Genomic DNA, 12,863 nt, shown 5'->3' with positions numbered 1-12,863 from the left:
ATATTTGCACCTTTGTGTAGCCCTTTCCACATTGCACCAGGGTTGGTCAACAGAATATGGCAGAAGTGATGGTATGTCACTTCCAAGATTAGATAAAAGATTTCCATCTTGATCATTGCCCATCTCTCTTGGATCACTCACTCCAGAGGAAGGAAGCCAGCCCTTATTAAGAGTAGCCCTCTAGAGACGTGTGAGAAGAAAATGAGTCCTCTAGCCAACAGTGCCATAAGTGAACCTCTTCTTGCAACTTGGAAGCTACAGTCCCAGTCAAGTTTTTAGGTAATTACAGTCGTTGACTGAAACCTCATGAGAGACAGTCACTGAGTAAAAACCATCCAGCTAAGCTGCTTCCAGATTCCTGACCCTCAGAAGCTCTGAGAGGTAATAACTCTTTACTGTCATAAGCTGCTATATTTGGGGGATAATGTGTTACACTGTAATGGATAATACAACCCTTTCTTTCAAGGTTGAACCTTGTCATATCTCTTCCAAAAAATTTTCCCAAATTACAGCATTCCAGAATATTTACCCTTTCTGAATTCCTATAGCAGTTACAGTTAATATTACAGTATAATTTATATTTCATATAACATAAATAGACATATAATTTATAAAGATAATACAAAATACTGTAGTCTTTAGCATCACGGGGAATTGGTTCCTCTAGCATGCCAAAAGCCCTGGATGTTCAAATCCCTTGTATAAAATGGTGTAGTATTTGCATATAACCTACATATATCTTCCCTATATTTTAAATCATCTCTATTACGTATAATACTTAAAATGTAAAGATTATGTATAATACTTAAAACATGGAAATAATATATAAGTAGTTGTTATATTGTGGTTTTTTCATATCACTTTTTTGTTGTTATTTTTGATGTTTTCCCCTAAATATTTGGATCCTTGGTTGGTTGAAACCGTGGAAGCAGAATGTACATATACAGAAGGCTGGATGTATAACCATAGTATCTTTTGCCATTTCCTGTTTTATGACATTGGTTGTATTATTTTATCTAGTATTGTTCAAACTTCAGTTATGTGAGTACCACTTTAAAATTTTTCTTTTTCCTGTATTTGGATACAAGCTACCCTATGTAGAAAATGAAATCAATTTATTTTAAAAGCTTTACATCACTATTCTAGTGGAAAATTTCTACCTCTGATCATAAAGAGAAGGTAACCATAAAACAGCATAAAATAAAACAATAATATTCAATTATAGTTATATGCTGTTTGCTATCTACTACTTGGAGCCTAAAAACTGTTCTTTGTTATAAAATTGAAAAATAAAAAAGAGAGAGAGGAAAGATTAACAAGTGTTAGAGAGGCCTTAAACATCTACTAGCACCAAATTGACACTTTTCCAGTCACTTAATCAGAAAGATTTAAAGAGAATAGAAAAGAGAATGATATTCTTATTCTCTGTTTCAACATTTAAAAAAGCAAAGTTCATAAACTACTTATAAACATTTTCCACAACTCTAGTGGTACTTGATACAGATCTGAGAAAACACTGGTTTCACTAATGTATTATTTATTTGAGACACTATTGTAGGCCCAACTCAGGAAATATAAAAATATATGACCTGGAGAAGCTTACATTGTGGTGGAACATTTACAAAATTATACTTACTTTTATTTCTCAAGCTTATTTTGTTGAAAGGAAAAGTAAATTGTAATGACTGTTTCACAGTAACTTTCATATATACACCTCATCCAGGTTCCAAGAACATGCTTGGAAACAGGGACATCATCTCATAAAATCCTTGTAAGAAAAGTGGGATTTTATTATTATCTCCATTTTGCAGACAATCAAGAGAATTACACACTCACTGAGGTATTTAAGTTACCAGGCTAGCAAATATGGAGTAGGATATCAATCTCCAAGGGGCTCCCAGGGCTATGCTCCTTCCCTCTGTTTAGGCAGCTTGGTAGGTTCTTCACTAATGTGGAATATCAGAACAACCTGCTTCAGTGCCACATCCATTTTTTCTATTTTCAGTGTTTTGTTATTCACATACTTATCTTGCTTATTTCCCTGTACATCTGAAAATTCTTGATTTAGTTTGCTCTAATACTCTGTTAGGGACTCCTGAGTGTCAGAATTTACATTATGGCTCTGTATTTAATGATCTGCCCACGAGGATTAAACCATATGATACTTACATCTTGGTTTTGTCATATTGGGGAAAAAGATAACATTAGTCATCAGCTGCCATTTATTGAGTGTGTACTATCTTCTAGATATTATGCATTGCTTAATTTATTTTTCCAGGCCTGGGAGGTAAGTGCTAGTGGTATCTATGATCTACAGATAAGGAGACAAAGGATTGGACATGTAGCATTATATTGTATTAATGTATTGACTGCTGTATTAGTTTGCTAAGACTGCCATAACAAGGTACCACAGACTGGGTGGCTTAAACAACAGAAATTAATTTTTTCACAATTCTGGAGGCTGGAAGTCTGAGATCAAGGTGTTGGTTTCTTTGTATTTTGAGACATAGCAGTGTTGGTTTCTTCTTCTTCTTCCCCTTCTCCTTCCTTCTTCTCCTCTTCTTCTCCTTCTTCTCCTCCTTTTCCTCCTCCTCCTTCTTTCTTCTCTCTCTCCTTAGCTTGTAGATGGCATCTTCTCCCTGTGTCTCCAAGTCATCTTTCCTCTGTGCATGTCTGTGTTCAAATTTCCTCTTCTTATTTTGTAGTTTTCAAATTTTTTTTAAGAGATGGAGTCTTGAACTCCTGGTCTCAAGCTATCCTCCCACCTCACCATTCCAGAGTATTGGGATTACAGGCCTGACTCACCATGCCTGGCCCCAAATTTCCTCTTCTTAAAAGGAATCCAGTCATACTGGATTAGGGCCTACTCTAATTACCTTGTTTTCATTTAATTGCCTCTTTAAAGACTCTATCAACACGCGGTGGCTCACGCCTGTAATCCCAACACTTTGGGAGGCCGAGGCAGGCGGATCACGAAGTCGGGAGATTGAGACCATCCTGGCTAACACGATGAAACCCCGTCTGTACTAAAATTACAAAAAATTAGCCAGGCGTGGTGGTGGGCGCCTGCAGTCCCAGCTACTCGGGAGGCTGAGGCAGGAGAATGGCGTGAACCCAGGAGGTGGAGCTTGCAGTGAGCCGAGATCGCGCCACTGCACTCCAGCCTGGGCGACAGAGAGAGACTCCGTCTCAAAAAAAAAAAAAAAAAAAAAAGACTCTATCAGCAATTACGGCTACATTCTGAGGTACTGGGGATTAGTACTTCATTTATTGGGGATGGGGAGGCACACAATTTAGCCCTTAATAACTGCCTTCCTACATGGACAACAGTCCACAAGAGTCAGAGATGGGTGACTCCCTTCTTTAGGCTAGGCCTAAGTTTGGTTATTTGATAATAAGCAATAAGGCAGACAAAAACAAAACAAAACAAAAACTAAGAATGAGGATATGTTAATGTTTAAACTGCTACATTTAAAAAAAATTTATTGCAAATAATTAAACATGTATGTCTTTTCCACAATGAGATTTTTCAGCTCTTTACTTGGGCAGATCTAAACTGCCCACCCTCTAGGAGGGTGAGCAAAGGGGTTCTTTCTACTGGGGCTACTACTTTAGACAGACAGTGCTCATAATTCCCTATCTAAAGTGACTTCATGTTACTTCATCACTGCTTTCAAGACAGCAATAATGGTCAGCTGCAAGTTGGCAGACATTTTAGACAAATGACATAGAGGGCGTCTGCAGGCATTTTGTGACCTATAAGTTGCAATTTTTCAATAGTCTCTTGAAAAAGTTTCATACAGATTTTAATGTGTCTTAATTTCAGTACAATACTCAATAGGCAGACTGCTATACATGCTTGTTTCCCACAGGAAAGGCAAAAGTTATTGTGTGATGATGATATGGTGAAATTGCTTGATCCTCCCTCACAAAGAGAATTTGTCCAGTGTTCTCTAAGAACAGATTTCTATTTGCCTTTTATCCTAAACTTTGGAAACAAAAGGGAGAAAAACATTTTTTTAGGTCTAGAATGACATCTTATTTGCACTATTAAAACAAAACAAATACAAATAGCTAATTCTCATTTGTTTGTAAGTATTTTATTTGATGGTACAAAAGATCATGGAATCTATCCTTTCTACAGTGAAGGCCACCCACCACCGCAAGATTCATAGACTGACTGTCTCACTGATTCACTAGGTGATATACTGAAAATACTCCCTTTCTCTGTCCATCAATTTTTTCACCCATAAAATAGGCATAGGATGATAGCAGCCTCAAAAGGTTATTGCAGGCCATCACCTTCATACATAAAATGGACTGAGATTCCCAGTTTGAGGAGTTGAATTTTTTCTCACAGTGAATGGTATATATTTTTCAATATTTCTTAATTCCATCCATTTTTTAAATTTTTTAATTTTTTTTTTTTGAGACAGAGTCTCATTCTGCCACCCAGGCTGGAGTGCAATGGCACGATCTCGGCTCATTGCAAACTCCACCTCCTGGTTCAAGCGATTCTCCTGCCTCAGCCTCCCCAATAGCTGGGATTACAGGTGCCCGCCACCATGCCTGGCTAATTTTTGTATTTTTAGTAGAGACAGGGTTTTGCCATGTTGGCCAGGCTAGTCTCGAACTCCTGACCTCAGGTGATCCGCCTGCCTTGGCTTCCCAAAGTGCTGGGGTTACAGGCATGAGCCACCACGCCTGGCCAATTCCATCAAATTACAACAGAAAAATCAAAGCCATGCCTTGTGCCTTGTAGAAGTCTATGCTCCATGGATGTGACCACTGCCAAAGTACAACACCAGTACAGAAAGAAGCAACAATTGCATTAAAAGACATGAAGGTAGCTGAAAGAGAGAAGCATCCCTTAGAAAGTCAGGATGGTCTTCAGGGATTGGATCCAGCAAAAATAGATCGCAGAATTACCCGAGGACAGAAGTGGTGAAGCCATTTCATTGCAGATGTCACTTAGTTCTCTGCTGGCTTGAAAAGGATCATCTTAATACGAAGAGTGGTGGCTACAGATAGTTCTGAAAAACAAGGCAGAAGTGAAAGTTCTTTCTGAAGTGAAAGATGTGATTGAACAGATGAGAGGTTTGATTAAAATGTCCCAGATGGTAAAGTGAATATATTTTGATGGTTCAATGTTAAGCTCTTTGGTGAGAATAATATAGTCAAGATGAATTGCCTAGCCTTCAAGAGATTTGATTCAAATATGACATGTAGTTTCTAAGGTACCTACTATTTCTTTTAGCACTAGCCTAGCCTTCAAGAGATTTGATTCCAATATGACATGCACTTTTTAAGGTACTTGCTATTTCTTCTACGAATAAGGTAGTGCAATTAATGTCTGTATTTTTATTTTGGACTTCATAGACACTTGAACTATAAAAGTCATTGATTTGTTTAAATTTTGAAACATGATTTCTTGATCCAACAATACATTGTTTAATCTCTTCCTCTAGTTCTATGGCTAAGTATTTATTTATATTTAATTTAGCAACTCACTTCTTTGGTGGTGATACACAACTGAACCAACATGGCAACTAATTTGCTAACTTAAACATCGTTAGTGAGAATTTGAATTATTATATGGGAAATCCATCCCTGGACCAGAGAGTATGATGGCACTGATCTATATCATTTTATACAACTGCATTTTGAAGATTTTAAGAATTGGAAGTCCTACATTAATTTAGTTATTGATATTTTTAAAACATGTTAACAAATACTATACTATTGATTCCATTTTTAGTAATTATTTTCAGTAATGGTAGACCAGACATCTTAGATCAACCCTCATGCTTAACTAGAAAACAATCTGATTGGAACTGTAGGGGAGGGAAGACTCCCTCTGCCCTCTGAGGGTTTGATAATTAAGTGTATGAAATAAATTGACAGCAGGCAGATTAATAAGAGAAAGATATAAAAATTTATTTTGTGGCCGGGCATGGTGGCTCATGCCTGTAATCCCAGCACTTTGGGAGGCCAAGGCGGGCGGATCACGAGGTCAGGAGATCGAGACCATCCTAGCTAACACAGGGAAACCCCATCTGTACTGAAAATACAAAAAAATTAGCCGGGCTTGGTGGCGGGCGCCTGTAGTCCCAGCTACTTAGGAGGCTGGGGCAGGAGAATGGCCTGAACCCGGGAGGCGGAGCTTGCAGCGAGCCGAGATGGCGTGACTGCACTCCAGCCTGGGAGACACGGCAAGACTCCGTCTCAAAAAAAAAAAAAAAAAAAAAAATTATTTTGTGCATGGAGGTATCACATGAAAAACAAGTGAATGCCCCCAAACCCAGAGAGATCTAGAAGCTTATATACTGTCTTCATAGGGAAGACAGGAAGAGGGATGTAGGCAATGTAGGGGAGAGGAAATTATTTCTGGGAAAGATGAATGGGCCCTCCAAAGAATAGGTGACTGTCTGTGACAAAGTTTATCTTGCATAGTATCAACTTCCAGTCTCCTCTCCTGTGATACGAGTTAATCTTCCCTAGAATACATACATATATGCTTATAATAAACAACAGAAGGATATATCATAACACTTAAAATTATTACTCTAAGATAAGAGAGGCTATTAGGATGAAGGAGAAAGATTTCTTTGGATATAATTTGATTTGACCTTGGGACTATGTAAAAATATTTTATGTAATGGTAGAACCAAATATTGAAAAGTCCAATCCCTAGACATCAACAGCAAAATGAAGTTAATATTCCCTAAGAATACATACATATATGCTTATAATAAACAACAGAAGGATATATCATAACATTTAAAATTAGTACTCTAAGGTAAGAGAGGCTATTAGGATGAAGGATAAAGATTTCTTTGGGTATAATTTGATTTGACCTTGGGACTATGTAAAAATATTTTATGTAAAGGTAGAACCAAATATTAAAAAGTCCAAGCCCTAGACATCAACAGCAAAATGAAGTAAATGGATCTGTATGTCTAGATCATAACATAAGCGTGCAGGAAGGGATACTCCAAATACTTTGAAAAATAGTCATTTGAACATAAATGAACATTACTAGTGTGGTATATACCCTAAGGCAGTAGTTCTTGAACCTTCTGGTCTCATGACCCGCTTACACTCTTAAAAAGTAATGAAGTGATGCAGATGATCATTTGAGGATGCCTTGGGAATTAGAGTTTGGATACCAGCAATGACAGTCATTAAAATAAAACATGCTCTCCTTAAATAATATTTCAGTGAACAAAACACCAAGGAGTTTTCCAGGGAGCTCTCTTTTGAACCTTGATCTATATAGCATGTTAGGTGGTGGAGCTTTGCAATCCAAAGAATTTGTGTTTCTGTAGGTTATAACTATTGACATTTACCATATTATATAGTAAAACAAAAAAATTTGGTTAATTCATTTAAAAATAACAGCAATAAACCCATTTTATGTTAGCATACATATTTTATGAAAAATAGCTATTTTTTAAAATAAAAAGAGCGACACTGTTTTACATTTTTGTAAATCTCTCTAATGTCTTGTTTAATAAAAGAAAGCTGAATTCTTCTTTCTGCATTCAATCTCTTGCAATATAAATGTCATCTGAAAATAATAATGAAAAAGAAAAATCAGTGTCAGAATTAGTATGAAATAATATTAGCCCACAGACCCACTAAAAGGGTCTCAGGGTTCCCCAGACCACATTTTGAAAATAACTGCAATTGTTGCCATTATAGAAATCACTGTCCTTAGGACAAAAAAAAAGCAAACATTTTTTGAAAATTATTTTCTTAGTAACAATATTGTTGGTGACACTGGTGGGGATGGCTATGGCAGAAGCTGATGCAGATGATAATTTGAGAATGCCTTGGGAATTAGAGTTTGGATTCCCAGCAATGACAGCCACTAAGATGAAATATGCTCTCCTAACATAACATTTTAGTGAACAAAGCACCAAGGAGTTTTCCAGGGAGCTCTCTTTTGAACCTTGATCTGTAGCTTAGTAGGAGGTGGAGTTTTCCCCAGGGTAAATACAATAGAACCTTACAAATGGAAGGTTGGGACCCTCCTGGAGAGCATGATGCTCATCTCAGAGATGTAGGGCACAATGACCTAGAAGACAAATCCTAGACCACAGTGTAAGCTTCTTATTCAGCTCATCATACTGTTTGTTCCAATTGATTATCATCATGGATTGCTGGCATTTTACATGCTGAATCTATTCCAATTGACAACTGTAACTATTCTGTTTAACTAAAATTCTCGAGTTAGCAATACTAATTATTAGTGGGGACTCTTTCTTTCAGGCTTTCTTGCCTCTCTCCTGCCCTAACTTACTTTTTATTGCTTCTCCAGACATCTGAGATTATCCTCACCTTCCGTCAGCATGATGTCTTACACTCATTAGGATTTCCTATCCCCCAAAACTTGTAATTGGATCCTCTTCAAGAACTTTGGGTTCTTGGCTAGAAACTAAAAATCTCTACACTATGGTTTATGTTAGATTGTTTTCTGTGTGCACTGATGCACCTGGTTGACTTGTGGGACTTTTAGATGATATTTAGTGACAGACTTAAAACACTGACATTTTTTTCTTTTACTGCTTCCTCTCTCACATATCAAAGAACACTGCTTTTAGAGGATGAGTGCATGTTACTCCTTTCACTGAATGTCCTTTATCCTTCCTAAAAAGTTTTCCTTTTTAAATCTAACTCACTTTTCTTCATGATCAAAAAGCTTCATTCTTCTGTCATAAAAAAAAATTCCCTTACCAAGGTTAATTTACTATATTGTGGGCTGTTAATTTAAATAATGTGTTTAAAGAACAATATTATTTAAAATTTTAGAACGCACACAATGCACTTTTATCCACGTATTATTAAAGTCACAGTAGTGACTTTAACATTCTACATTGAGCTTTTAGGACAATTAATATACTCCACAGCTAATAAATGCATGTAGTTACCATTTTTTTTTTGGACTTTATAATTCTAAATGATGCCTCCCAGTTTTTATTATGTGTATAGCAGTTGTTTGAAAAGAAAATGAAATGGAATTTTAATTTTCTAACACTCTTACTCCAAGAGAACAACAAAATTGCAAAAGTATCATTGATGTTCAGTTTATTATTATTCCATTAACTCCATTAAATGTAATATGAATAATATATTGAGTATATGTATGTATAAAGTGTGTCATTTGGCTCATGGAATATGTAGCTAAAGCATCAAAAGATTGGACCTATCTGTATTCTCCATCTCGCTGCTGAGATGAGCTTCATGAGCACACAATAATGTGGCCACATATAAATACCTTAATATATACAGAATTTCTTGATATTCTACAGTTTATTTTCAAGATGTCAATTTAAAATGCTGGAAAAAATAATTAAATTATGATCAAGCTAAAAAGCATTAAAATTAGTATCTAGAATTGTTTTTTAAAGTCCAGTGTAATATTTAAAATGCTATCTCCAAACTTTTAGTGTAATTATTTATATAGTTCAATATTCTCGAAACACCATTTCACAAGAACCAACTAGTAAACGATACTAGTATGCTTGCGCTATAATGTATTTTAGGTGCAACTCCACATATATATTCACATCACATGTACAAACTTCTAATATTAATTAAGGTAATTGAGATGTAAATTTACAGGTTTTCTTTTTCTTTGAAAAGTGCAGAGACTTTAGAAGTTATAATTACAGGACATCCTAGTTCTATGTAAAACTTGAATTTCTGCATGAATAGGCCATGTCTATACTCTCAGTTTTATATTCTGTATTAATTCTACTATTAAAGCAAACATGATATAAAACATAGCCTTAAGAAATTAACACACGCAAAAAAAAATCCTTTAATATATTAATGGATACTTTTCTTCATTCTAAGCATCTGAAGAAATCCTCTGGGAAACAGTTTGTATCCATGTTTTAGTATAACATATTAAACTAAAATTATTATTTTTAAAGTAGTGTCTAATATGATATGGCTTCCAGAAAGATATAGTCCATACCTATTTAGCTTTGAATGCGAGGCTTTAAGCAAAAATTCAAAGTGCCTCTCCTTTCCATATCTCAAGACCACAGCCTGAAAGACTTTTAATGGGCAATCACTAGTTTTTATCTTGGGAATATGCAAATTAAACAAATTAGGTCACCAATATGTACCTTCACATGCAATTTGAACAAAAGGGAAATACCGCAGTAAGTGGTTAATTGGTGAAATAGTGTATTTTTTTGTTCTTGACTAACAAGATGTTTTTCAGAAGTTTAGTAGCTAAATAGATAAGAAATACATAAACAACTATGTATTGCACCCCCCCCCCTTTTTTTTTTTAAGACGGAGTTTTGCTCTTGTGGCCCAGGCTGGAGTGCAATGGCGTGATCTCAGCTCACTGCAACCTCCGCCTCCCGGGTTCAAATGATTCTCCTGCCTCAGCCTCCTGAGTAGCTGGGGTTACAGGCATGCGCCACCACGCCTGGCTAATTTTGTAGTTTTAGTAGAGATGGGGTTTCTCCATGTTGGTCAAGCTGGTCTCGAACTCCCGACCTCAGGTGATCTGCCCACCTTGGCCACCCAAAGTGCTGCGATTACAGGTGTGAGCCACTGTGTCCAGCCTGTATTGCCTTTTAATTCTTGTTTTTTACAATGATGGCAATCCATAATGTTATTTAATTGTTTAATCGTTTCATAAGAATGTTATTCTAGTTTTTCCGGTAATTAAAAAGACAGCTCTGGAAACTTTCATAGACTTACCTATAAATCTGTTATTGTTTTGATTTCATATCACTTTTAAAGATTGTGTACATTTTGTTTTGTTTTGTTTTGTTTTTTTTAAGTAATGTGGTCCAGCTAGTCACCCAGGCTGAAATGCAGTGGGGCCATCCTAGCTTACTGCAGCCTTGAACTTCTGGGCTCAAGCTATCTTCCTATTCCAGCCTCTCAAGTAGCTGGGACTATAGACATGAGGCACCTCTCCTAGCTTCACTTTTAAAGGATTTAATATCTAATCTTTCTCTGGTTTTAGCTTGCTTAATATAAAATTCAATTATATTCTAAAGGAAAAATTTCCTCTACTTTGGGATCTTGGCAGTGATCCTCCTAGCAATGGTGATGGGCAAAACAAAAGGCTTTTGATTTTGTTGAAATGTGTTTGATAGGCTACATTAAAGCCACAGCACAAAGAAACCTTGTAGAGCAAAGGAATAAAGAAATTATTGATGAAACTCTGAATCCTGGAAGGAAACTCAAAGATCATCTTACTAAACCCTACCTTTATTTACATTTGAAGGAATGGAAACCAAGAAGTATTTGTGAAAAGCATGTTGTCACACCAGAACCCAGATCTCTGGGATTCCTGTCCAATGTGTGTGTGTGTGTGTGTGTGTGTGAGAGAGAGAGAGAGAGAGAGAGTGTGTGAGAGTAGGAGAAAAAGCAGGACGAGGGGAAGGAGAAAAGGGAGAGAGAAAGCACAATTCTCTCATTCCATATATGTATTGACTGCCTACTATATGTCAGGGATACACCAATAAATGATATGGATTGTAACACATATTTACTTTTGTAAACGAGCAATTCTATTATAAAAGATAAATATGCTTTTAGTTAGTAAAATGTAGGCAAAAATGCTTAAGATGTTTTAAGTAGACATAAGTAGTTAGTAAATAGAGCATATGTTGTTAAATATAGATATAAGGGATGGAAGGGTCAAAAGATACCTAATGTTCATGATGCACAAAATATACAAAAGGAGCCACACATTCAGAATTCACAGATACATGAGACATGGAAGCACTGACTCATTATTCATGAGGCCTTGAGTCAGCCACACATTGGAGACACCATAAGTTCTCTACTTCAGAAACAAAAATAAAATCCATGGCTGTTCAACCAACTAATTCGTTGGGTCCAGGCATATATATCTCTGTGTCTATCCTACAGGCTGATTCAGCAATGTAAGAGAGATCAGATATATGGAAACTGCTCACACTTGATTCAGATAGAGTGGTTCTTCCAATGCACTTACACACTAAACCGTTAACTTGCTCTTCTTTTTCCCCTTGCTACTTGCTATGTTTTTTAATGAAGCTGTGATTTGAGCATTTCACTGCATAGTCTGCAAACCTATCTGTGCTGTGTCCTGTGGGAGAGCTTGCATGGGACTATACTTGGAGCCTACCAGGGCATCAAGGTAATTTCTCACATGGTACCAATAACGATCCTCTATCGTAACAAAAATGTGGAAGAGTCACCTTTAGACAGCAACTTGCAGGAAGTGAGGGAAAAATGATGGAGGTGTGTTCCAGTTAGAGGTAAAATAATGTAGAGGGGCTTACAGGGACACAATGCTCAGCAGTTTGAGGAACATCAAGGGGGCCAGGGTAGCTAGAGTAGAGGAAACAAGTGAGACAGCCCTAGGAGATGAGGCCAAATACATCACTGGGGCCAGAGTATGCAAAACCTCATAGGGCAAGGTAAGGGCTTTGGAAGTTTCTGAGTCAAGGAGCAGGTGATCTGACCGAAACTTTTAGAAGGCTATCAGGATGCTGAGGGGAGCAGAGACTGGAGAGGCACAGAGATAGGAGCAGGTACACCAGGTAGAAGCTATGTAATAACCAGGACAGAGGAGGTGGGTGTAGAGTAGGTCAGCACTGGCAATGGAAAGTAAAGGGCTCCCAGTATGGATTATTTATCCCTAGATTACTGCCAAAGGAGTGCTCTTTCCTAGTCTTATTACTCTGTTCATTTCTGCCCAATCAAAACCTCCAAATGTCACTTTTTTTGTTGTTAAAAACACTTTTCTTTTTTTTTTTTTTTGAGATGAATCTCGCTCTGTTGCCCAGGCTGGAGTGCAGTGGCGCAATCTTGGCTCACTGCAAGTTCCGCCTCCC

General features: G+C 36.9%; 1 protein-coding gene across 1 annotated transcript in view; it reads left to right on the top strand.

Annotated features, from left to right (window-relative positions):
* Nucleotides 1–12,863, top strand: part of LOC129038088 (histone H3.1-like) — a 41,437-nt gene that overhangs the window by 13,002 nt on the left and 15,572 nt on the right. The window lies entirely within an intron of this gene.

Source organism: Pongo pygmaeus, chromosome 5, assembly GCF_028885625.2.
Source record: "Pongo pygmaeus isolate AG05252 chromosome 5, NHGRI_mPonPyg2-v2.0_pri, whole genome shotgun sequence".
NCBI lineage: Eukaryota > Metazoa > Chordata > Mammalia > Primates > Hominidae > Pongo > Pongo pygmaeus.
The sequence above is the reverse complement of the archived record's forward strand: the minus strand, read 5'-3'. Positions and strand labels throughout refer to the sequence as shown.